The sequence below is a fragment of the Chrysemys picta genome, chromosome 18 (genome assembly GCF_011386835.1).
Source record: "Chrysemys picta bellii isolate R12L10 chromosome 18, ASM1138683v2, whole genome shotgun sequence".
Lineage (NCBI taxonomy): Eukaryota > Metazoa > Chordata > Testudines > Emydidae > Chrysemys > Chrysemys picta.
This window is the reverse complement of record NC_088808.1, coordinates 4,869,040-4,895,041: the sequence shown is the minus strand read 5'-3', so window position 1 is coordinate 4,895,041 and position 26,002 is coordinate 4,869,040. Positions and strand designations below refer to the sequence as shown.

Genomic DNA, 26,002 nt, shown 5'->3' with positions numbered 1-26,002 from the left:
GAGACAGCTGGAGGGGACCGTAGGCAGGTGTGCTCAGAGTCATTGGCGGAGGAGACGGGGTAACAGGAGAGGAGGGGGTGGAGGAAAGTCAGACTGTCTTGTCAGCCAAATGGTTGGCAAAGACGGGGGTGATGGGAGAGCGAGTAAGAGCTGGCGCTGGTAGGTGTAGGACAGTGACCCTCAGGGCCCAGTGAACCAGGGCGGGAGGCTGATGCTCCCCCAAACCCACCAAACAAAGTTATCCCTCCCGCAACTGAACAAGGAAGATCCTCCCCTTTTCCCACCAAACGGGGACAAGAGCCTGGCCCCTCTCCCAGCTGCCCAGCCAGACTGAACCCTCCAAGCAGCTAGATGTGTCCCGTCCCTCTGAGAGCCAAACATCTTTACATTCTGGTCTGGTGGCACCAATTTTGTTTCCTGCCCAGCTGTTTACAAGTGAACTGAAATGCTGCAAAGGTCTGCCAGCCACAGGGCCTCCTAGCCCCACTGCATCTCCTCCCTAGATCAGCAAATAGCCCAGGAGGAAATGCCAGGCCAGTGCAAAGACACCGTTACAATCATAGAGTTTAGCCTCTGGTGGTTAAGCTGCCGTTTCGGTCCCTGTGCTGGGGCAGCCCTGGCAAGGTGCGGAAGTGGCCCTGCAGGGACGAAGTTGGAGAACGTGGCCCCACACAGTGAGCGCAGCGGTCTGGGGAGAGCGAGATCCCAGCTGGCCCTGGGCAGAGAGCACTCGTTGGGGGCCCTTGGAAAAGAAAAAGGCAACTCCGAGAGCGAGCAGGAAGGGGTGGGGAGAGGAGCATGAGAGCAAGAGAACAGTTACCAGGGAGCTTTTTCTCTGGGTCTCACTGGGAGAACTTCACTCCATGTCCCTGCCTGCAAGTCAATGGAGCAGCAGCAGCAACCCAGGCAGAGTAAGCAAGGGAGTCTGTAGCCGCAGACTCGCTGGCTGTCCCCCTTAGTACCAACACAGCTGTCTAAAAAGACTTGGCCAGGGAGAAAAAAGGAAATGGCAAGTGGGAGTGGCCCCTATCTCCAGCGCTTCCTTCTCCCAGCTGCACGGAGACCTTATCTGTATCCTATTCTGCAGCTGTGTTTGCTGCTGGCCTGCTCACGTTCTCTGCAGCATGGACAGCGGATTCACATGCTGGTGGCTGCAGACAGGTTTTACTCCTGTTCTCTAAGCTGTTCGGAAGCAGGTCAGAAATATCCTGTCGCTAGCAGTGTCCCCTCACGGGAGAGATGCAGCCATGACGCAGAGCAGCGTGCGAACGGGGAGTGGGGGCAAGGGACAGGCAACATGATTGCCTCCAGCTAGAGGCATTGGAAAATAAACAAGAACAAATGCTTCCAAGTTCAGCTCTGCTGCTGCTCCAGCTGCACAACGTTCCCGGCAGCCTGGTGCCTCCGAATCCACTTTCAGGTAGGCAGCCATCCGGAAAGCACAGCAGCAGGGCAGGCCTGGGCCTGCCTGGCACAGCAGAGCGTGGGGAAATGGGGCAGCTGTCACAGAACATTAAAAATTACCTGCCCTGAACACAGCCTGAGGGGAAAGGGGCAAGTAGGGGAAGCCAGACTGAGCACATAGTAATGCCGGACTGCATCAGACCCATGGTCCATGGATCCTGTCTCCAGCAGTGGCAGTACCGGATATTCCAGAGGAAAGCGTAAGGAATCTTGCACTAGTCAGATAGAGGATGATCTCTCTGCTCATTTTAGGGCACCTCCTAATCCCACATAGTTAGAGATTGGTTTAAGGCAAGAAGCATGAGGTTTAATAACTCCTCCAAAAACTCACTAGCATGAACTGATGGCTAGGGGAGGGATACTCAGTGGTTTGAGCTTTAGCCTACTAAACCCAGGGTTGTGAGTTCAATCCTTGAGAGGGCCATATAGGGATCTGGGGCAAAAATCTGTCTGGGGATTGGTCCTGCTTTGAGCAGCAGGTTAGATTAGGTGACCTCCTGAGGTCCCTTCCTATGCTGATATTCTATTCTATATATTTTAAGCATTAAGTACACATATTAAGTGTCAATATAGCAGTCATATAGCATGAATTAGCCTGCACCTTTGTTATAATCCTGTTCACATACGCTAAGTATCCCATAACACCTAGCATTAGCTGAGGTAAGCTTTGGCTTCAGTAGATAGGGAAATTGTCAGTATCAGGACATACAGTTGTTTTCTTATAGCAACAGAAAGGGTGTTACTCTCACAAATCTATTTACATTGGTACAAGCCTAGGAAATGTCTTCATGCCCCTTAGTATCTGGAATGCATGTACCCAGAACAAAGATAAGAGTGTGTCATGGTGCATGCTGTGTTCAGAACAAAGATAAGCGGCACACCATGGTACCAGAAAAACAAGATACAAAGCTAATTGGTTGAATCAAGTTTAAAATGATGTATACGGTACCTTTTACTGATAAACATGTAGGGTATAAAACTATGGCTTTGGCAGTAACTTTGGAGAGCAAACCTTCTGCATAAGGTGAAAATAACATCACCGCATAGGACAGCTCCTCAGACACTGGAACCATAGAGAACCTTTTTCCTGTGCCATGTTAATAACCCTGACTGACACTGGTTATTTGGTCTCTGAAGTAAATTTTATAATGAACCAAAGTGTGGTCAAGCAACTCACTATACAATGTATCAATAGAGCAATCTTCCATGGACTTACCGAATTCTCTTTTGAACCCTGTTATACTTTTGGTCTTCACAACATCCCCTGGCAACAAGTTCCAAAACCTCCTCTATAGACACCTGAATCTGGGACAGTTCCTCCGATTTGTCACCTAAAGAGAACGGCTCAGGTGTGGGAATCTCCCTCACATCCTCTGCAGTGAAGACTGATGCAAAGAATGGTGTTAGCGTCTCTGCAATGGCCTTGTCTTCCTTCAGTGCTTCTTTAGCACCTCGATCATCCAGTGGCCCCACTGATTGTTAGGCAGGTTTCCTGCTTCTGATGTGCTGTAAAAAAAAAATTGCTGATCGTTTCTGTGTCTTTTGCTAGTTGCTCTTCACATTCTTTTTTGTCTGCCTAATTATACTTTTACCCTCGACTTGCCAAAGCTTTTGCTCCTTTCTATTTTCCTCAGTAGGATTTAACTTCCAGTTTTCCAGGGATGCCTTTTTGCCTCTAGCACTCTGCTGTTTAGCCACGGTGGCATTTTTCTGGTCCTCTTACTATGTGTTTGTTTTTTATTTGAGATACACATTTAGTTTGAGCCTCTATTCTGGTGTTTTTAAATAGTTTCCATGCAGCTTGAAAGGATTTCACCCTTGTGACTGTTCCGTTTAACTCACTTCGTCAAGTTTCTGTAGTTCCCATTTTTGAAGTTAAATGCTACTGTGGTGGATTTCTTCAGAATTTCCCTCCCTGCAAGGATGTTAAATTTAATTACATTATGGTCACTATTACCAAACAGTTCAACCATGTTCAGCTCTTAGACCAGATCCTGTGCTCCACTTAGGACTAAATCAAGAATTGCCTCTCCCCTTGTGGGATCCAGGACTAACTGCTCCAAGAAGCAGTCATTGATGGTGTCTAGAAATTGTATCTCTAGATCCTATCCTGAGGTGACATGTTCCCAGTTCATGGGTATCGTTGAAACCCCCCATTATTACCAAGGTTTCTGTTTTTGTAGCCTTTGTAATCTCCATGAGTATTTCACAGTCACTGTCACCATCCTGGTCAGGTGGTCGGTAGTATATTCCCTACTGCTAGACTCTTATTATTCAAGCATGGAATTTCTATCCATAGAGATTCTATAATGCTGTTTGAGTCATTTAAAATGTTTACTATATTTGGTTCCATGCTTTCTTTCACATATAATGCACCAGCACAACCTACTCTGTCATCCCTATGTATTTTGTACCCTGGTATTATTGTGTTCCTTTGATTATCATTGTTCCATCAAATTTGGCTGTTTCTCTTCAGTTTCTACCTGTACTTTTTCAACTTCTATCCCCTCCTCTTTGCTAGGATATAGATTATCCCCTTTAATAAATCTTCCCCTAAAGGCTGTGTCTGTCTGAACCATGTGCTCCTCCGCCCCTGTCAGCTTTCTCCCAGCCCTTAGTTGAAAAACTCCTCTACGACCTTTTTAATTTGACATGCCAGAAATCTGGTTAAATTTTGGTTTAAGGTGGAGCCCATCCTTACTGAATAGGCTCGTCCTTTCCCCAAAGGCTCCCCAGTTCCTAAGAAACCTGAATCCCCCCTCCCAACACCATTGTCTTGTCCACATATTAAAACCTTGCAGTTCTGCCTGTCTAACTGGCCTGCGCGTGGAACTGGAAGCATTTCAGAGAACGCTGCCATGGAGGTCCTGGATTTTAATCTCTTATTTATCAACCGAAATTTCGCCTCCAAGACTTCTCTCCTACCTTTTCCTATGTCATTGGTACCTACATGTACCACAATCACCAGTTTCTCCCTAGCACTACACATACAGCTGTCTCGAGAGGTCTGCAACCTTTGCACCCAGCAGGCAATTCACCAGGCAGTTCTCCCGGTCATCACAAACCCCGCTATCAATATTTCCAATGATTGAATCCCCCATTACTATTACCTGGCTCTTTCTAATAACTGGGATTCCCTCCACGGGAGGAGTATTCCCATTCTCAGTACAAGAGAATACCTTGACACCATCTGGAAGGAGGGTCCTAACTATGGGATTGTTTCTCTCCACTCCAGTTTGATGTTCTCCTTCCCCAAGACTTTAACCTTCCTCAACAGCACAGAGGTTGTCAAAGTGAGGGCAGGGGGTATTTTCATGGAGTGTTCCCTTGTTCTTGTGTTATGAGACAGGGCACTCCCAAATAGAAGTAGGGAAGTGATTTTACCTCAGAACTGAGCATTGGTAAGACTGATACTAGAGTACTCTGTCCACTTCCAGTGACCACATTTTTAAAAGGATGTGAAAACACTGACAAGAGTGCGGAGAAGAACCACAAGGAATATTTGAATGATGGAAAAATGCCTAACAGTGAGAGACTTCAAAAGCTTGGTCTGTTTAGCTTAGCAAAAAGATGATCAAGAGATAATTGGATGAAAATGCAGAGGAGCATCATGGGGCGAAAATGCCAGGTACTAAAGTTGTGTTTACTCTAGTGGAAACAGACATAACAAGAACCAATGGCTGGAAGCTAAAGTTAGACTCATTCAAATTAGAAATTAGGCACAAACTTTTAACATGGAGGGCGATTAACCACTGAAACAGACTGCCACGGAAAGTGGTGAATTCTCCATGTCTTTAAGTCTTCAGATGAAGACTGGATGCCTTTGTGGAAGGTGTTTTAGCCACACATATGTTGCTGGCTTCAATACATGAGTAACTGAATGAAATTCTCAATGTCTGTAATACACAGTTCAGAGGAGATGATATAATGGGCCCCTCTGCTTCAGAATCAGCACAAAACAGATCGTTTTACACAACATGTAATTAGCCGGTGGAACTCATTGCCACAGGATGCTGCAGAGGCCAAAAATTGTGCAAGATTTAAAAAAAAAAGAGTTAATGAAAAAATAAAACATAGAAAGCAACTCTGAGCATCGCTGCTGCAGAAAACTACAGCTCTGGCAACCATCTCTTGTCAGAGGGGAAAATAGCATGACACCCCCCCCCCTTATCCCCTTCTGCTCTATACAGCTCCATAACCCAGTGAGCTCAGCCCCATACAGCGCCCCTGGCCCCCTGCCGCTGTAATCTAGCGAGCTCAGCTCCATATAGTGCCCCTGGCTCCCTGCCCCTCTGTCACAGTGAGGGGAGCTCCGGGCAGGGCCTCCCCTGAGTTTTGTCCAGCCAGAATCAGCTGGTTCTCACTTCAGGCCAAAGAGCTGTGGAGCAGATGCCATGCAAATCAGACCGTGCTGTGAAACAACGGGCAGATGTATGTGCCACCTGGGAGAATCAGTCCCCTCTCCCCTCACCTAGTCATCTCCATCCTCCCAGGGGTGCTCCGGGAAAGGTGGCACGTATTTAACAGACGCCTGTGGCAGAGCTTGGCCTGGGACATGGCAGGGGAAGAAGCTGGAACCTGCTAAGTGGTCTGTTCACCTCTCAATCCTGAGGGCCCATCGCAGGTCAGAAAAATCTGAGAGCTCCTTATCCGAGGGGCCTACAGCAGTGAAACTCCCTGGACCACCCCCATCCCCTTCCACAGTAACCCACTGAGCCGCCCTGCCCCCTTCCTCTTGGCTGGGGTGCGATGCAGAGATAAGTTGGTGAGTGCAGGAAACAGAACTTTCCCAGGAGGAACAGGACCCACACTCTGATCCTGCAAGAGAGCAGAGACCACGGGCCCCACAGTGCTCAGAACTATCTGAAACACTCGGCTCTCCAGCTTGGCTTTGCCTCACTAAGGCCTCTCCACATGCACATGTCCACAGCCACACGCACACACACACACCACAACAACAAGCCCCACTTCCACGCACAGGCTCAAAACACCTGTGCACTCGCACACACCCCTAGGTCCACCACACGCCCATTCACTCACACACACAAAGATCAACAACACACTCACACATACAAATATAACCACAACCTCCCTGCCACGGACAATCAAGCTCCGATGAGCTAGGTTGGAAGAGAGAGTGAGAATGGGAGAGATGTTTTATTGTTATTTCTGATTTGGAATCCATAGAATCATAGACTCTCAGGGTTGGAAGGGACCTCAGGAGGTATCTAGTCCAACCCCCTGCTCAAAGCAGGACCAATCCCCATGGGTGGGGCTAAGATACTACACCAGTGGGAGCTGCAGCTGAGGTTTTGTTTACAGCTCTATTTTGCATCGTCTCTGAAATCCACATACATATTAGATTGGTTTGAAATTTGATAGGCCAGCTCATGGACTAGGGTAGACTTTTTTTTGCGGGGGAATGAGGGGTGGAATTCAAGGCCATCTAGTCAAGGGGTGCCCAAGATATAGCATCCCAAAAGTGAGTTGTTGTCAAAGACTTTAAAGTCATCAATTACGTTTAGATAGGGAAAAAACAGAGGGCAGGAAGTAGTTATATTTCTGGAGACTTATATTCCTGGAATGCCCTCCGTGAGAAGTAGTGCATGGTACCAAACCACGGTCTAACAGTTTGAAATATGGAGTGGTGCAGCTCCAGGGTAGGTAACTATTAATAGATGACTGGCTGTGATGAAGTGGGAATGTTCTTAATGTTTTCTCTGATTACTGTGTGGGTGCCTCAGTTTCCCCTGTGCATTTCTTAGGTATCTAGGTGGGGGGATCAGGGTGTGTGATTGTTGCAGAGCCCAAGGGGGCCCCTGTGATACGGTCTGCACAGAGAATGGCCGACACTCTGTCTCCTAGCAACTAATCACCTGGGCCCCTCCTCTACAAAGGTGACAACTGAAGGTGTTGGAGAACAAAGAGATCAGGTGACCTCCTGGCCCGGGAAAGAGACAAAGGCCAGAGAGGAGGGGCTGGAGAGTTTCAGTTTGGAGCTGGCTGGGAAAATGGAGGGGAGGCCAGACAGACCTCCTGGCCTCCCCTGGCCCCCCAAGATGGACCTGAGTGAGGGGGTCCTGTTGTCTGTACCTGCAAGACCTGTCTTGGACTGTGTTCCTGTCGTCTAATAAACCTTCTGTTTTACTGGCTGGCTGAGAGTCATGGTGAATTGCAGGAAGCTGGGGGTGCAGGGCCTTATCTCCCCCAAACTCCATGACACTGACACTGTGAGCCGGAGGGCACTCCCCAGCAAAACCCCCTTCAGACCGGATGAAGGTGCACTGGGCTGTGAGCCAAGAGCTCTGGACTAACATCTGTCACTGACCATTGTTAGTAGTATTTCTCTGCAGTTCACAACCCATATTGTGCACCCTGGTCTCCTCCCCCTGGCCTGGAGGTAGCAGCAGAGATAACTGAGAGACTTGCATGGTCCCTTTTCTGGCAGAGCTGGGAATAGAGCCCAGACATCCAATAGAGAAGACCCAACTCTCATCTGTTTTGCCACAAATAGGCCCAGTCTATGTGCTTACTGAGACTGTCTGCAACCACTGATCTTAGAGCTAGAGCCAGAACCCAGGAACCCCGATTCCCCAAATCCTACAGATGTCTAGCAACACTGTATCCCACTGGCAAAGTGTCTGTAAGCTTATGGGCAAGAGGTAGGGTGACCAGACAGCAAATGTGAAAATGGGACAGGGGGTGGGGGAGTAATAGGAGCTAGATAAGAAAAGACCCAAGAATCGGGACTGCCCTATAAAATCGGGACATCTGGTCACCCTAGCAAGAGGGCTATGATGGGCATCTGAAGGCCCCTTGTTTAAACCCTGCTGTTGAACTAACTGGAGGTGATTACAGCTCCAAATCACACAGGTTTTGCTGAGCTAAGGTTGTGCAGCTGAGTTTCTGCGAAAACCAGATTTGCATTCTCTCTACAATATACAAAACAATCAAATCAGCTGGAAAATTGGTTGCTTGAGGCCTGATAGGGTCTGTCTACACTGCAATTCGACACCCGTGGCTGGCCCTTGCCAGCTGACTCAGGCTTGCAGGGCTTGGGCTGCGGGGCTGCTTACCTGCAGTGTAGACGTCAGGGCCGGCTCCAGGGTTTTTGCCGCCCCAAGCGGCCGGGGGGGTGGGGGGGGGAGCCACCGTCGCGATCAGCAGCACTTTGGCAGTAGAGGGACCGAGGGACCCGCCGCCGAATTGCCGCCCAAGAGCCCGACGTGCCGCCCCTTCCCCTTGGCCGCCCCACGCACCTGCTTGCTCAGCTGGTGCCTGGAGCTGGCCCTGGTAGACGTTGCCTGAGTTCTGGGACCCACCCAGCTTGCAGGGTCCTAGAGCCTGGGCTCCAGCCTGTGCCTGAGCCCCACAAACCCGAGTCAGCTGGCCTGGCCAGCCCTGGGTATTTCATTGCAGTGTAGACATACCAGAGAGGGTCCAAAAGGTCACAGCAGGCAGAAGTGGGCCTAAAAGTGAAATTTTCCTACAACAAAACTGATGTTTAGCCACACTGCTGCTCAGAAAGACTAGAACAAATTTCCATACTTGTCTACGGTTTCTGTACAATGCAGCTACTGCTGCATACCCACCTCTGCAAAGCACTTTGGGTCATACAGATGGATTTGCCTACCAAATACTTGCACACGATGGAATTTCTGTGCAGTGAATGGGAAAGGGAGCATGCCGGAGGAGAAAGGATGGTCCTCAGGCAATGAACAATCACCTGTAGCATTGGGCTAGTAATTTAACCCAGAATATTTGGCAGCGGCCGTTAATTTTGGCAATAATCTATCTGTGTCTCCATTTCCCCTTCCTAAACGTGGGCTGATAATACTCATAGAATACTCATAAAAATACTCATAGAGCCGTAGAGTTTAAGGCCAGAAGAGATAATCTAATCTGAATTCCTGTAAAACACAGACCACCAAGCACCCACACACTAAACCCAACCACCAAAATTAAACGAAGGTATGGCAGGCAAAGGAGACTAGACTATCATATAGTCTCCTTGGCAAAGGGTCCCCTATTCTTTGGGAACAACTCTCACCTCAGACTTGACAAACTCAGTACACCAAACACGTCTTACAGGACATTTAACCATGAAGAGTGACAGTCCACTAGCTGCTAGCTGAGTGGGCCCTAGCAAGGCTCTAGTCGCCTGTCCTTTGATCACCCTCGGGATCACCCTCCCCTGGTTGTTAACCTAGGAGAGAAGAGCGTAAAAGTCAGACGCTAAGCGACATTGAGGCTGAGATAGAAGTGGAGACAGACCTGTTGAAAGTTTGGGTAAGGATAAAAGGGGTAAAAAAACAAGGGTGATGTCAAGGTAGATCTACTATAAACCACCTAACTAGGAAGAAGAGGCAGATGAGGCTTTTTTTAAACTAATAAAATCATCCAAGAAACAGGACTCAGTAGTGATGGGGGACTTGAATTACCCGGACATCTGTTGGGAAAATAATATGGCAGGGCACAAATCATCCAACAAGTCCTTGGAATGCATTGGAGACCACTTTTTTATTACAGAAGGTGGAGAAAGTGACTAGGGGAGAGGCTGTTCTAGAATCATAGAACCATAAGGTTAGAAACGACCACAAGGGTCATCTAGTCTAACCCCTTGCCAAGATGCAGGACTTGTTGTGACTAAACCATCCAAGGCAGATGGCTCCAGCCTACTTTTGAAAACCTCCAGTGAAGGAGCTTCCACAACCTCCCTAGGCGTCTCTGCCATTGTCCTACTGTTCTTACAGTTACAAAGCTTTTCCTGAAATTTAATCTAAATTTGCTATACTGTAGTCCCAGGGCTGGCTCCAGGCACCAGCCCAGCAAGCAGGTGCTTGGGGCGGCCAATGGAGAGGGGCGGCACGTCCGGCTCTTCGGCGGCAAAAGCAGCGGGTCCCTCACTCCCTCTCGGAGCGAAGGACCAGCTGCCGAATTGCCGCCCGTAGAGCTGATCGCGATCGCGGCTCGGGGCGGCAAAAACCCTGGAGCCGGCCCTGTGTAGTCCTGCCCTCTGTGGCAAAAAAAGAATAACTTTTCTCCATCTTTTTTGTGGCAGGTTTTCAAGTATTTGAAGACTGCTATCATGTCCCCCTTTAATCTCCTCTTTTTGAAACTAAACATACCCAGCTCCTTCAGCCTTTGCTCATATGGCTTGTGTTCCATCCCTCTGATCATCTTTGTCGCTTGCCTCTGGATCCTTTCCAGATCCTACAGCCTTTCTATCCATTGGTGACCAAAATTGGACACAGTCCTCCAGCTGAGGCCTAACCAGTGCCAAATAGAGTGATACTATCATCTCCCGTGACTTGCAAGCTATGCCTCTGTTAAAGCAACCGAAAATTGCATTTGCTTTTTTGCAACAGCATCGCGTTGCTGACTCACGTCGAGGTTGTGATCCACCACAGCTCCCAGATCCTTCTCAGCGGTGCTGCTGCCAAGCCAGTTCTCCCCCAGTCTGTATTTGTGCATTTGGTTTTTCTTCCCTAAGTGCAGCACTTGACATTTGACTTTGTTGAATTTCAGTTTGTTGTCTATAGCCCAGTTCTCCAGTTTAGCAAGTTCCCTCTGAATTGTAGCTCAGTCCTCCAGAGTCTTGGCCACACCCCTTAGCTTTGAGTCATCTGCCAATCTGATCAGTGTGCTCTCTAGTCCTACATCCAGATCACTAATAAAGATGTTAAATAGCACTGGACCCAGAACAGATCCCTGTGGAACCCCACTGGAGACCTCCCTCCAGCCTGACATCATCCCATTAATAGTTAATCTTTGTTTGTGGTTGTTTAACCAATGTATCTACTTAATGGTAGTTCTGCCGAGCCCGCATTTCTCCAGTTTACCTATCAGAATGTCAGGTGGGACTGTGTCGAGAGCCTTGTCCACCACATTCCCCCTGTGCACCAATCCAGTTACCCTGTCAAAGAAGGAAATCAAGCTGGTATGGCATGATTTGTTCTTGGTAAATCCATGTTGGCTGCTAGTGATCACCCCTTCATCCTCCGGGTGTTTGCAAACTGAATGTTTTATACATTGCTCGAGTAGCTTCCCAGGTATCTAGATTTGATTCTGACAAACAGGGAAAAGCTAGCTGAGAATTTGAAAGTGGAAGGCTGCTTGGGTGAAAGTGATCATCAAATGATGGAGCTCATGATTCTAAGGAACGGTAGGAGGAAAAACAGCAGAGTAAAGACAATGAACGTCAAGAAGGCAGACATTAGAAGACTCAGAGAATTGGTAGGTAGAATCCCATAGAAAGCAGGTCTAAGGGGGAAAAAAGAGTTCAGGAGAGTTGACTGTTTTTTAAAGAGACATTATTAAGTGCACAGGAGCAAACTATCCTGATGCCTAGGAAGTTTGGTAAGAGCCCACCCTGGCTTAACCAGGAGATCTTCAACAACCTGAACTCAAAAAAAGTCATACAAAAAGTGGGAACTAGGTCGAATTATGAAGGATGAATATAAAAAACAACACAAGCATGTAGGGACAAAATTAGAATGGCCAAGGCACAAAACGAAATTGAACTAGCTAGGAACTAAAGGGCAAAAAAGAAAACATTTTACAAATACCTTAGAAGCAAGAAGAAGATGGAGTAGGCCCCATTACTCAATGAGGAGGGAAAGACAATAACAGAAAATGCAGCCAAATGGCCAAAATGTTATTTGCCCTTTTTTGTTTCAGTTTTCCCCAAAAAGTTAGCGGTGATTGGACGACTAACATAGTGAACATCAACAGAGAGTCCTGTGGCACCTTTAAGACTAACAGATGTATTGGAGCATAAGCTTTCGTGGGTGAATGCCCACTTCGTCAGACGCATGTCGACTAACATAGTGAACATCGGTGTAAATGGGGTAGGATCTGAGACTAAAATAAGAAAAGAACAAGTTAAGAATTACTTAGACAAGTTGGATGTCTTCAAATAGGCAGGGCCCGGTTAAATACATCCTAGAATACTTAAGGAACTAGCTGAAGAAATCTCTGAGCCATTAGCGATGATCTTTGAGAACACATGGAGGATGGGAGAGATCCCGGAGGACTGGAAAAGGGCAAATATAGTCTCTATCTATAAAAAGGGGAATAAGGACAACCCAGGGAATTATAAACCAGTCATCTTAATTTCAGTGTCCAGAAAGATAATGGAGCAAATAATCAAGCAATCAACTTGCAAACACCTAGAAGAAAATAAGGTGACAAGTAACAGCCAACATGGATTTGTCAAGAACCAATCAAGTCAAACCAATCCAATATCCTTCTTTGACAGAGTAACAAGCCTTGTGGATGGGGGGAAGCAGTCGATGTGGTATATCTTGACTTTAGTAAGACTTTTGATATTGTCCCACATGACCTTCTCATAAATAAACTAAAGACATATAGTCTACACAAACCTACTATAAAGTGGATGCAGAACTGGTTTGAAAAGCTTAATCAGAGAATAGTTATCAATGGTTCGCAATCAAACTGGAAGGGCAGAGCGAGTGGGGTCCCACAGACATCTGCCCTTGGTCTGATTCTATTCAGTATCTTCATAATAATGATTTTGCTAATGTCATAGAGAGTACACTTATAAATTTTGCGGATAATACCACCCTGGGAGGGGTCACAAGCGCGTTGGAGGACAGGATTAGAATTCAAAACAATCTTAAACTGGAGAAATGGTCTGAAATAAACAGGATGAAATTCAATAAGTACAAATGCAAAGTACTACTCTTAGGAAGGAATAATCAATTGCACAAATACAAAATGGGAAATGACTGCCTAGGAAGGAGTACTAGTGAAACAAAGTGGGTGAGGTAATATCATTTATTGGATCAGCTTCTATTGATAAGAGAGACAAGCTTTCTTTCCAGATCTAATGCATCCAAGGGTGCTAAGAGAGTTGGCTGATGTGATTGCAGAGCCATTGACCATTATCTTTGAAAATTCGTGGCGATTGGGGGAGGTCCCAGATGATGGAAAAAGGCAAATATAGTGCCCATATTTTAAAAAGGGAAGAAAGAGAACCCGGAGAACTACAGACCTCACTTCAGTTCCCGGCAAAATCATGGAGCAAGTCCTCAAGGAATCCATTCTGAAGCACTTGGAGGAGAGGAAGGTGATCAGGAACAGTCATCTTTATTAATGATCTGGATGATGGGATCAATTGCACCCTCAGCAAATTTGCAGATTACACTAAAATGGAGAAGGGGTAGATATGCTGGAGGGTAGGGATAGGGTCCAGAATGACCTAGACAAGTTAGAGGATTGGGCCAAAAGAAATCTGATGAGGTTCAACAAGGACAAGTGCAGAGTCCTGTACTTAGGACGGAAGAATCCCATGCACTGCTACAGACTATGGACTGAATGGCTAAGCAGCAGTTCTGCAGAAAAGGACCTGGGGATTACAGTGGATGAGAAGCTGGATATGAGTCAGCAGTGTGTCCTTGTTGCCAAGAAGGCCAACGGCATATTAGGCTGTATTAGTAGGAGCATTGCCAGCAGATCAAGGGAAGTGATTATTCCCCTCTATTCGGCACCGGTGAGGCCACACCTGGAGTATTGCATCCAGTTTTGGTCCCCCCACTACAGAAGGGATGTGGACAAATTGGAGAGAGTCCAGCGGAGGGCAACAAAAATGATTAGGGGGCTGGGGCACATGACTTACGAGGAGAGGCTGAGGGAACTGGGGTTATTTAGTCTGCAGAAGAGAAGAGTGAGGGGGGGATTTGATAGCAGCCTTCAACTACCTGAAGTGGGGTTCAAAGAGGATGGAACTAGGCTGTTCTCAGTGGTGGTAGATGACAGAACAAGGAGCAATGGTCTCTGCAGTGGGGGAGATCTAAGTTGGATATTAGGAAACACTATTTCACTAGGAGGGTGGTGAAGCACTGGAATGGGTTACCTTGGGAGATTGTGGAATCTCCATCCTTAGAGGTTTTTAAGGCCTGGCTTGACAAAGCCTTGGCTGGGATGATTTAGTTGGTGTTGGTCCTGCTTTGAGCAGGGGATTGGACTAGATGGTCTCCTGAAGTCTCTTCCAACCCTAATATGCTATGATTTTATGATTCAAGCCACAAAGAACTCTTCTTCAGGTCAGATCCTTCAGGTCAGAAGGAATACTGCAGAAACAGATGTGGGGGTTATGATCACAATCCTAAAGTGAGTCAACAATGTAATACTGTTGCTAAAAAAGTGAACATCAGTCTGGGATGTATTAGCAGGAGTGTTGTAAATAAGACACAAGAAATAATTCTTCCACTCTACTCAGCAATGATAAGGCGTCAACTGGAGGACTGTGTCCAGTTCTGGGCACGATACTTCAGGAAAGACGTGGACAAATTGGAGAAAGTCTGGAGGAGAGCAACAAAAATTATTAAAGGTCTACGAAAGACTGAAAAAATTGGGTTTATTTATTTGGAGAAGAGAAGACTGAGGGAGGGACATGATAATAGTCTTCAAAATGTAAAAGTTTGTTATAAAGAGGAGGGTGATAAATTGTTCTCATTGACCACTGAGGACAGAACAAGAACAAATGGTCTTAAATTGCAGCAATGGAGATTTAAGTTAGACATTAGGAAAAACTTCTCAACTGTCAGGGTAGTTAAGCACTGGAACAAATTACCTAGGGAGATTGTGGAATCTCTGTCCTTGGAGGTGTCTAAGAAGAGGTTAAACAAACACCTGTCAGGGATGGTCTAGATAATGCCTAGTCCTACCTCAGTGCAGGAAATGGACTAGATGACCTATCAAGGTCCCTTCCAGCCCTACCTTTCTATGATTCTGTGGAAGACTAACATGGAAGTGCCTGAGGGGACCCTAGTGAATGTTGTACAGCCTGACCTGTTGGAGATTGATAAAGAGTCTATCAAAGATGCCAAGGTGAAGGGCAAAGTGTGCCAAGGCTCTATGCTGCAATATAGGCTCTGTGGTGCAATGGATAGCACATTGGCCTTCTAGATCAATGATAGGTGAAGGCATTCAAAGGCTGTGGGTTCAAGTCCCCCCAGAGTCATATTTTTTTCACGCAACACACTGTCAACCTCTGGAACTCCTTGCCAGAGAGTGTTGTGAAGGCCAATTCTATAACAGGGTTAAAAAGGGAGCTAGACAGATTCATGGAAGATAGGTCCATCAATGGCTATTAGCCAGGATGGGCAGGGATGGTGTCCCTAGCCTCTGTTTGTCAGAAGCTGGGATTGGGTGACAGGGTATGGATCACATTGGCCACTGTCAGAGGACAGGATACTGGGCTTGATGGACCTTTGGTCTGACCCAGTAGGGCCGTTCTTATGTTCTTAAGGTTGGAGGAATACTGGTGCCCAGAGTTCACTGGTCAGAAAATACGCGGTTATGGAAATTGTGATGCCCTCCGGGGAAAATGTAAAATTCCTTGCATTGGGAAAATCTGAAACCACTGTTCCCTGAGTTCAAGTAGAGTTGGCGTGGGAAGGTTTAAAAGGTATTTAACTGCTAGTATACTGGCTAGCGTTCCAGCAGATATACTATGGTACTGATCTCTTGTCTCTGTGTAAAGCTGTTAATATTATAACACGCAGGAAGAAGAAGTGAAACTCCTGAGTCCCCAGCCACGGACCCTGTAGAGGGCAGGGCGACCATTGCTCCCTTAGCAGCAGGCAGTAACCCCCATGTCTTCAGAGGAGGGAGTGGAGAAATCAGCTTCTTTGCATGAGAGCTCCAGGTCTGAGCACAAGCCCAGAAATGTTTGCCCCAGAGCGAGATGCTGGCCCTTCTCTAGGAGGCATAAGGGAGGCTATTGGCAGAGATGCCCCAATAAGGAAAGCAGGGGTATGCTCTTTATGCAGGAGGGCAGGCTATACAGGGAAGCCCAGGTGGGTAAGAATAGGGGTCTGGGAGCACCCTGAAGACAGCTTTTGGTGCTCCAAACGTATCATGCAGGGCTATTGAGGTTAGCGCACGATGGCCCATTTGGGGAAGGAAAGAACTTTTGAAAGGCTTAAGAAAAATGTTTATTGGCCTCATATTCTTGATGAGGCAAAGGAGTATTGTAGGGCATGTGACTTACATCAGAAGCGGAAGGAACCCAACTGTCTCCACAAGGCTCCATTCCAGCCTTTACCTGTGATTAAAGAAGCATTCCACGGGGTTGCCATGGATATCATAGGGCCATTTTCCAGGCCATCCAAAAATGGGAAAATTAGCAGTGGTTGATTTTGCAACCAGATATCCAGAGGCAGTTGCCCTGTCAAATGTAGAAGCTGAGACACTGGGAGACACATTGTTCACTATATTCAGCAGATTGGGTTTTGCTAAAGAAATCCTATCAGAGAGAGGGTCAAATTTTATACCCCTAATATATAGTCAACTGAGGAAGAAGTGTGGGGTAAAACAATTAGTCGGCCCCTTACCACACCCCGACAAACAGTCTAGTGGAAAGGTTCCCTAGGACTCTTAAATCCAATGCTAAGAATGTACATGGCCAGACGAGCTGGAGATTGGGATGAGTTATTGCCTTAGCTATTATTGGCTTCCAGGGAAGTACCCCAAGAGTCCACAGGGTTTGCCCGGTTTGACCTCCTTTATGGAAGACAGGGCAGGGACCCCCTAGATCTTGTTAGGGACTCCTAGGAGGAGGGCTCTGAACCAGAGGGGGAACCCCTAGCTGAATATGTAACCAAGCTCAGAGAGGCTTTAAAATCCACGATGGATGTAGCACTGCAAAATCCAGGCTTCACAAGAAGGGAGGTACAACGGAAACACCTGGGAACAAGCATCTGCTGTGGGAGGCTTGGTACTCATGTTATTCCCAGTAAAGCAGCACGAGATGCAAAATTCTTGGGAAGGACCTTTGGAGGCTGTGGAGCAGGTTCATGAGGTTACTTATAATGTGCAGAAGCCCCTCAGTGAGGTTGCCCCGTAAACTGTACCCATAGACTAAAAGCTTAGCACAACCATGAGGCTGTTGAGAGTATGATATGTTGTAAAGAGGAGGACTGCATCACAGCCTCTCTAATAGATTTGGTGGTGGAGAGCTACGGGGAGAAGGTTGATATATGTGAAGGGTTAATCCCAAGGGAAAGGTAAGAAATCACGGCCGTGTTGGAACATGACCAGCAGGTGTTTTCATGCAATTATAGAGCCTAGTAGCCCCTGGGCATCCCCAGTTGTCATGGTCCCCCCAAAAGGATGGATCTATCAGATTCTGTGTTGACTACAGAAAACTTAATGCTGTCACAGTATCTGCGCCTTACCCTATGCCAAGGACTCATAGACTCTGAGGACACACTAGACGTATTAGGCAGTGCAAAATTCCTGAGCTCTTTAGACCTTACCAAGAGATAGTGGCAAATTAACCAGATGTTATGTGGACTACGGGACCTCACACACGTATATAGATGATATCATCGTTCTTATCAGCACTTGGCAAGACCACAAAAATCATGTGAGCATTGTGTTGCAAAGACTCAAAGATGCAGGTTTGCTGGCTCAGGTGTCAAAATGCAAAATAGGAGCAGCTAAAGTCCTGTATTTTGGTCATTGGGTCAGGGGATGCAAATTCATCCTGATCCCCTAAAAGCAGAATCTATTATTAACTGGCCTATACCCCAAACTAGCATCACAGATTTGTAGAAGGCTTTAGTGATATTGTATCAGTTATCACAGATCTCTGCAAAAAGAATGAACTAGACACAGTGGTTTGGTCTGGGACCTGTCAAAAGGGCTTTGATAAAGTAAAAAAGGTCCTGTCCAAAAAGTCAGTTCTGGCCAGTCCTGATTTTAATAAAGTGTTTGAGCTGTGAACAGATGTGGGGACAGTTCTGATACGAGCAGGGGAGAGCAACCCCATTGCATCCTTAAGCAAAATATTGCCCACCACTGAACACTATTAACCCATCATAGAGGTAGAGTGCTATGTGATTGTGTGGGTAGTCAAACAGTGAAAACGTTACCTGTTCAACAGAAATGTAGGGTGTTAGCAGCTCACTCTCCATTGGCGTGGTTGCACAGGACCAACGGTACCAACTCTAGGCAGTTGTGCTGGAGCATAGTGCTGCAGGAAAATGAGATGGAGATTGTGCACATCATGGGGAAAGAAAACACAGTAGTAATTGTCCTGTCCAGAGAAGAGAGCCCAGAACTGATGCCTGCAGAATAGCCAGTGGCTAGCCTTACTGTGTCAATGTCCAGGGGGAGGCATGACACAGCGACTCCTTGGCAAAGGTCCCCTGTTCTTTGCAAACAACTCTTTTCTCAGACCTGACAAACTCACTACACCAAACATGTCTTATGGGAAATTTATCCATAAAGAGTAACACGTAAAGGTACCTACAGAAAACTCATAACTCATCAAGATTCATACAGCAGACAGGAGAGTGCCCTGGCCATGAATAAAGACAAAAGATTGTTTCAGTGTAACAGAGCGTAGGGAAAGGCATTCTGGATCCATTCACTGAGGAAATCCCTCAAGGAGCGGGTGGGCCTTTCATGAATAATGGGATCCTGATGCTTGTGAAACCAGCCAGCTGTGCCATGGACTGGACTTTGCGGGGAAAGCTGACTTGATTAGATAACAAAGGTAACTGCTGATAAGTGTAGACCCACGTTTGCATTTTATGATTTTATTTTGTGCTGGAGCCAGTTATTTCCCGTCACTGTCTCTCACTTCTAGTGAACTCTCTATTCTTTGTTAAGAACAGAAGAACATCCATACTGGGTCAGACCAATGGTCTGTCTTCTGACAGTGGCCAATACCAGGTGCTTCAGAGGGAATGAACAGAACATGGCAGTTATCGAGTGATCGATCCCCTGTCGCCCACTCCCAGCTTCTGCCAGTTAGAGGCTAGGGACACCCAGAGCATGCGGTTGTGCCCCTGGCCATCTTAGCTAATAGCCATTGATGGACCTGTCCTCCATGAACTTATCTAACCCTTTTTTGAGCCCTGTTACAGTTTTGGCCTTCACAGCATCTTGTGGCAATGAGTTCCACAGGCTGACTGTGCATTGTGAAATAAACCTATTTTTGTTTTATTAGAAGTGCTCCCAAGTGCTGAGTGGTTTACAGGTAAAACTGGTAGCCTGAGGGAGAAGAGGGACCATGGGGCCATTGTAAAAGGGGTCTGGAGAGCTGGGGGATAAGGCCACGGAACATCCCACTGAGGTGCCCTCTAGGATGCTTGGGAATGGTGCAGGTGCAGGGCCAGTGCTGTTGTCAGGGGTGGAATCCTACATGGAAGTCCCTGAGACTCAAAGTGATGTCTAACATTGTCAGCAAGGACTTGGTATCCCAACCATGAGAGAGCAAACCCATTCTGTTGACAGAGAGGCACCAGGAAACCCTGCCAGCCTGGCTCGTTTGCGTGTTTGGAAAGCAAAGGAAATGGTGGTGCCATACGACAGGGCACCAAAAGCCCAAGAGTCAGGCTGGCAGCATTGGTCCAGAGGAGGATCTCGCTCACTGTCCTGCAAACTGTTATGTCCCTCACGACCCACCTCACAACGTACCACCGCCTGGCTGTGGGACAAAGACCCACATTGAGAGACTCCAAAGGAGCGTATGTGCAGGGGACTGGAAATGCTGTGGGGACCCCCCTCCTTTGTATAAATGACCAGCCTGTTACCTTCATGGCATGAATTGTATTTCTGATGCCAGTAATGTGCGGCGATAACAGAGACAGACATAAAGCTGGGTGAAAGGCAGGGAATTTGGTGCCTGAAATGAGTGACAGCTCTCCGGCCAGAGAAATAACAGGACTTGGGCATAGTGTTCATAGCCACAGAGAGTCCAAGGCATAAGGGACCACTGTGATCTCTAGTCTGACCTCCTGTATAACGCAGGCCAGAGCCCTGCCCTGAATTAACTCCTGTGGAACTAGAGCAGAACTTTTAGACAAACATCCAATCTGGATTTAAAAATTGCCGGCGATGGAGAACCCACCCTGGCCCTTGGGGAGCTGTTCCAATGGATCCTCCCCATCACTGTTAACAAGGATGCCCTATTTCCACTCTGATGGGCCGGGGTTCTTCATTTGCTGGGCTGGCCACACATGGAGTCTGTGCTCCCTTTTTTCTAGCTTGCAAACAGCAGAGGGAGCAACTTGCCCGCACCTTGTCACTGCGGATGGTCTGGCTAAACCCTGGCCTGGATTCGACACTAACGGAACAGGTTGATGACTACACCAACGTAAAAAGCAACAGAGGGTCCTGTGGCACCTTTAAGCCTAACAGAAGTATTGGGAGCATAAGCTTTCGTGGGTAAGAACCTCACTTCTTCAGATGCATCTGAAGAAGTGAGGTTCTTACCCACGAATGCTTATGCCCCCAATACTTCTGTTAGTCTTAAAGGTGCCACAGGACCCTCTGTTGCTTTTTACAGATTCAGACTAACACGGCTACCCCTCTGATACTTGACACCATCGTATTTAGCTTACATTCCACGACGCTTGGTTTCGCTCCATCATTCCTGTTCATACAAACCCAATGGAGAAGGGGACTGGGGCTGCCCCTGCCCTCAGCCAGACACTACAGAGAGGGAGGGAGTAGCCACACCCAGGCACTGGAGAGCAGCAACTGACCCCCAGGCTTCCCCTCATCAGCTCACAGCAATCTTTTATACTTCCCCCATCACTGAATTTCCTAGGTATGTTTGCACTGCTGGGGCTGGTTAGGACATGCCCTTAGGAGCCTGCAGCATTGCAGCTTTGTGCTGAAACATTGTCATATGCTGATATAACATCCACAGCCAGAGGCTTTTATTGACTTTTTCTTTGGTAGGAGAGGCCTGAAAACGACACCGAAAAGACCCCTGTTCTGTCCTGCAGCCAGGGGCGGTGGAGTGGGGCCCGAGGCCCTAAGCCGTGGCCAGGGGCGAAGGAACAGAGCGGGGCCCGAGGCTCTGTGCAGCGTCTGGGGGCAGCGGGGAAGAGTGGGGCCCGAGGCCCTGTGCTGCAGCCGGGGGCAGCAGAGCCGAGCGGGACTCAGGGCCCTGTGTTGGGGATGGCAGAGCGGGGTCTGGGACCCTGTGCCGTGGCCGGGGATGGCAGAGCGGAGCCCGGGGCCCTGTGCCGTGGTGGGGGATGGCGGAGTGGGGTCTGGGGCCCTGTGCCGTGGCCAGGGATGGCAAAGCAGAGCCCGGGGCCCTGTGCTGTGGCCGGGATGGCGGAGCGGAGCCCGGGGCCCTGTGCCGTGGCTGGGGATGGCGGAGCAGGGCCTGGGGTGCTGTGTTTCAGGCAGGGGCAGCGGAGCTGAGCCCGGGGCCCTGTGCTGGAGGCGGCAGAGCGGAGCCCGGGGCCCTGTGCCGTGGCCGGGGATGGTGGAGCGGAGCCCGGGGGCCTGTGCTGTGGCGAGGGTGGCGGAGCGGAGCCCAGGGGCCTGTGCCGTGGCCAGGGATGGTGGAGCGGAGCCCAGGGGCCTGTGCCGTGGCCGGGGATGGCGGAGCGGAGCCCGGGGGCCTGTGCCGTGGCCGGGGATGGCGGAGCGGAGCCCGGGGGCCTGTGCCGTGGCCGGGGATGGCGGAGCGGAGCCCGGGGGCCTGTGCTGTGGCGGGGGTGGCGGAGCGGAGCCCGGGGGCCTGTGCCGTGGCCGGGGATGGTGGAGCGGAGCCCGGGGGCCTGTGCTGTGGCGGGGGTGGCAGAGCAGGGCTCCATCTTACTTGCAGTATCAACCTTTTACATTTTATCTCAAGCTAGAGGCAGCTCTGAGGGACTCGTGTATCAGCCTTTCTAGCTGCTCAGAGCAAGGGGGAGGGGAGGAAAATGCAGTTCCTCCTTTCTCCTTCCTCCCTCACTGAGCAGCTGGGATGGGGGGCCGGGGGAATCCTTCACCTCTTACTCTCTGTGTGGCCCCTGTCCCTCCCCCTCTGTTTAAAGCTCCTCTCTCTCATTTTCAGGGCAGTTTTCTATGAAGTGGTCTTGGAGGACAGAGGTTGGAAGCTACAGTCTCCGCGTGCCCCCAATCTAACCCTCGCCGTTGGTCTCACCTCAATACGTCCCGACGAGCTGCATGTCTTCAAGCCCTCGGTTCCTCGGCTCTGCGGAGCAGGGTCCCCGAGCTGGGTGACACCAGAGCAGCAGTGAGCTCAGTCATCAGGGAAGAGGAAACCACTACTCCCCGCAGTGCTCTGCTGAGGGCGTGAGATAAAGTCCCCCTGCCCTTCCTGGAGCGCTAGGCAGGCAAAGAATGCAAATCGTGCATAAACAAAAATCTCCACTGACCAGTTCCTGGAAAAGCCCCTCCAGTCTGGGCTATGCCAGGGAAAGGGGCAAGGTGCAGTATCTGGCCCTGCTCTCCTCCCCGCTGCTTCTGCTGCACTTTACTCTGCAGCATTTGAACACCGTGTATTCCCCCGAAGAGAGAGCTCACTGCTGCCTGCACCCCTGGCCACATCCTGCTCTCTGCAGACACACGGGCCAGGCTGCCGTGGGACTGCACGAAACTGCACCCTCAAGGCGCAGTCTGCTCTAAATATGAACGCACTCGCTGTGCCAGGGCTGCCCGGCTCTCAGGAACAGCCCCAGCCTTGGTCTCCTCACCCCTGCCCCTCACGCTGAGCTGGGCTGCTCGCCTCTCTGCGCGAATGGCCCCTTGCGCTAGGCAGGAAGCTAGAGCTCTCGCAGAACGAACGCGGCTACCTGCCTGTTCGAAGGACTCAGCCCCAGGGGACTATTAACATCAGTTCTCCAGGAACATCGCTGGCTTCCTCTTTGCTTGCAGGGGTTCACTTTGGTAGAGAGCCCCAGGCCATTGGCAGGTGGTGTTCTGCATGCTGCCGCAGGGGCGCGGGGCAGCGTGGGGCTTTCGGGAAGTTTAGCTGTTCCTCAGCACCCTGAGTGTGGGGGCTGGGCACCCCACTGGCACATTCAGCAGTGCGGAGGCTCCCCACAGCACTGAGGGGGGAAGTTAGGGTATCCAGGCACCAGTCACACCACGGCACACTCGGGAACCCCGCTCCACACTGGGGGTAGGAGACCGAGGGAGAAAGGATCAGCTGGGCAGTGAGAAGGAACGCACAGCAGCTGGGGCCCAGGGGAAGGGCGAGAAAGGGGCGGGCGCATCCAGGTTTTGCAGCTCCCAACAGGAGGTGTACGTGACATGCACTGCAGCACCACACCCCACATGCCATGGGGACAGCGCACAAAGTAACAGAGGGAGAGGACGAGGAGGTGAGGCTGCCCCTGACTCAGAGACAAAGAACAGGCCAATACTTTCCGAACAAAACTAGGAGAGGAGGAAGAGCTCCCTTGGCCTCACTGAGGTGCAGATCTGCCAGCGGCACAGGCTCACCCCAGAACCCTGGGGAAGCTGAATGGGAACCTGGAAATGACGACACATTAGCCATGCCCTGCCAGGGTCACCACCATTCTGGGCATGCGGCCCACTGGGTCCTTCCCAAGGACCATGGGTGCCACTGGAGTCAGTCCGTTTCTGTCTCTCGCTGCCCCTCAGTGCCGAGTGAGGAGGGCAAGGCAATGCCCCATAGACAGAAAGAAGCCTTTGGAGGCGATGCAGGAAGTCTACGAGACAGCCCACTTCCCCTCAGTGACAGGCCGGGACACACGTCTCCCTGCGGTTCCGGCGTGGACAGTGTGGCTTTCAGACACAGACTCTCAGATCCAGCAGCCCTCCCCCAGGGCACAACTGACAAGACGTGGCAGCCCAGGTGCCCCAGAGACAGGAAAGGTGCCCATGTGATCTGACTATGTATTCGGCTCAAAGGAAAGGGGCAGAAGTTGTGCTCCGAAAGGGGTGACTGTAGGGCATGGGCGTTCACAGCCTGATCTGCCCCAAGGGAAATCAGCCTGCAACAGTCTCTATACAGCAGCCAGGAGGGCCCACAATGAGCCACAGACTGGGGGGCTGAGCCCTGGCCAGGAAGAGCTACCGGTCAGATATCCAGGAATGAATTAGAAATGGTGCCTCAGTCTCCTCAGGCCAAGTACCTATCTATTGGCCTGCCCCCAGCTGGCCAAGCTAGGGACTTTTTTTATCTTTACCTATATAACCATTTAAGACACTGCCCATGGTATCTACAACCGTTCCTTAACTGCCAGGCCTAGTAAAGGATTCCTGCACTTCAGCTGTGGGTCGGAGCACTTACCGGCACCCCACCTCTCAGCTGAAGTGCATCCAGTTCTTGGCCCTGGATTGTGGTGCTCCCGGTTTTTAGAAGACTAGTTAACCTGATCTCAGTTCACAGTGGCAGCATACACCCCATCAAATACTTCGGGCCGGGGGCGGGCTGGGAGAGGGGAAATCCAGGTGTGGTAATTGGCTGTGAATTACAGCTAATTGGTCAATTAGCACCCCTGGCATCCCCAAAGTCCAAAGCATTTGATCATGTAGATATGCCCTAAAACACAGTAACACTGATAGTGTCTGGAGAATCTAAGCTTCTGTAGGTTGCAAAAGTAGGACTTTAGCTAACGATAAACAAAAAAAGGAGCCTACATGTGTCTGTTTCTTTGTTTCAAAATCTGTTGTTTTTTTTCTTTCTAGTATTTTGTTCCATTTACTGCTTGTCACTACGTTACTGGTTCCAGGGTCCTGAAGGGAAGAAATGCAGTTATCAGTGGGCCCTCCAGGGCACTGACAATTGGAACACACCGGGTAATGTAACTAGACCCTGGCCTAGTCTAAGGTGGAAGAATCATGTGATCTGAAATAAATTGCCTAGGGAGGTTGTGGAATCTCCATCTCTGGAGATATTTAAGAGTAGGTTAGATAAATGTCTATCGGGGTGGTCAAGACAGTATTTGTTCCTGCCATGCGGGCAGGGGACTGGACTCGATGACCTCTCGAGGTCCCTTCCAGTCCTAGAATCTATGAATTTCACCCTGAGACCAGTAAGGGCCAGAGGCTGAACATCAGAGACAAGAAAAGAGGCAGAGGTGCAGCTAGCCCTATAACCAGCACAAGGTCCATATGCTGTGATCAAGTCGCCTCTTCACCTTCTTTCTGACACGCTAAATAGACCAGAATCCTTTAGCCAGGCAGGTTTTCCAGACCTGATTATTCTTGGGGCTCTTCTCTAAACTCTTTCCAACCTATCAACATTCCTTTTGAAGTGTGGCCAACAGAACTGGACAGAGGCCCCAGTAAGAGCCTCCGGGCTACTGCCGCTCACTAGTGCTCTGTTTGGTGTCTTAGACACCTCACTGCACTGCAAGCTCATATTGAGTTGAGTATCAGAGGGGTAGCCGTGTTAGTCTGGATCTGTAAAAAGTAACAGAGAGTCCTGTGGCACCTTTAAGACTAACAGATGTACTGGAGCATAAGCTCTCGTGGGTGAATTCCCACTTCGTCAGACGCATACTGAGTTGGTTTGCACTATGATCTCAAACGACCTTTTGTGAGTCATTGCTTCCCAAACTACAGCCCCCCACACATACACACACACTATAGCTGTGACCTACATTCGTGGTTTCTCTCTGTAAGATGGTGGATTCTCCATTCCTTGAAGTTTTTAAAATCAAGATTGGTTGTATTTCTAAAAGATATGCTCTAGCTCAGAGTTTTTCAACCACCAGTCTGTGGACTGGCACCAGTCCCTGAAATCTCCCTGACACAGTTTAGGAAGGCAGCAAGCCGA

General features: G+C 49.1%; 1 protein-coding gene and 1 long non-coding RNA gene across 6 annotated transcripts in view; one reads left to right on the top strand and one right to left on the bottom strand.

The window, feature by feature from the left end:
* TOR4A (torsin family 4 member A) overlaps positions 1-23,448 on the bottom strand; it is a 36,493-nt gene extending 13,045 nt beyond the window's left edge. Inside the window, exons 1-4 of one of the 5 annotated variants that reach the window (XM_065572648.1) lie at positions 22,394-22,531; positions 18,369-18,469; positions 11,307-11,380; positions 2,681-2,970 (exon numbers count right to left, since the gene is read on the bottom strand). The gene's annotated coding sequence lies outside the window, so the exon portion shown is untranslated. Of the gene's footprint in view, positions 1-2,680; positions 2,971-11,306; positions 11,381-18,368; positions 18,470-22,393 lie in introns of all 5 variants that reach the window. The other 4 variants (XM_065572647.1, XM_065572650.1, XM_065572649.1 and 1 more) reach the window with 4 other exon arrangements.
* On the top strand, positions 1,282-24,857 carry LOC122174630 (uncharacterized). The gene is made up of 2 exons (XR_006176712.2): positions 1,282-1,420; positions 22,304-24,857. It is a non-coding gene; the product is annotated as an uncharacterized LOC122174630 (long non-coding RNA).
* Positions 24,858-26,002: the final 1,145 nt, after the last annotated feature.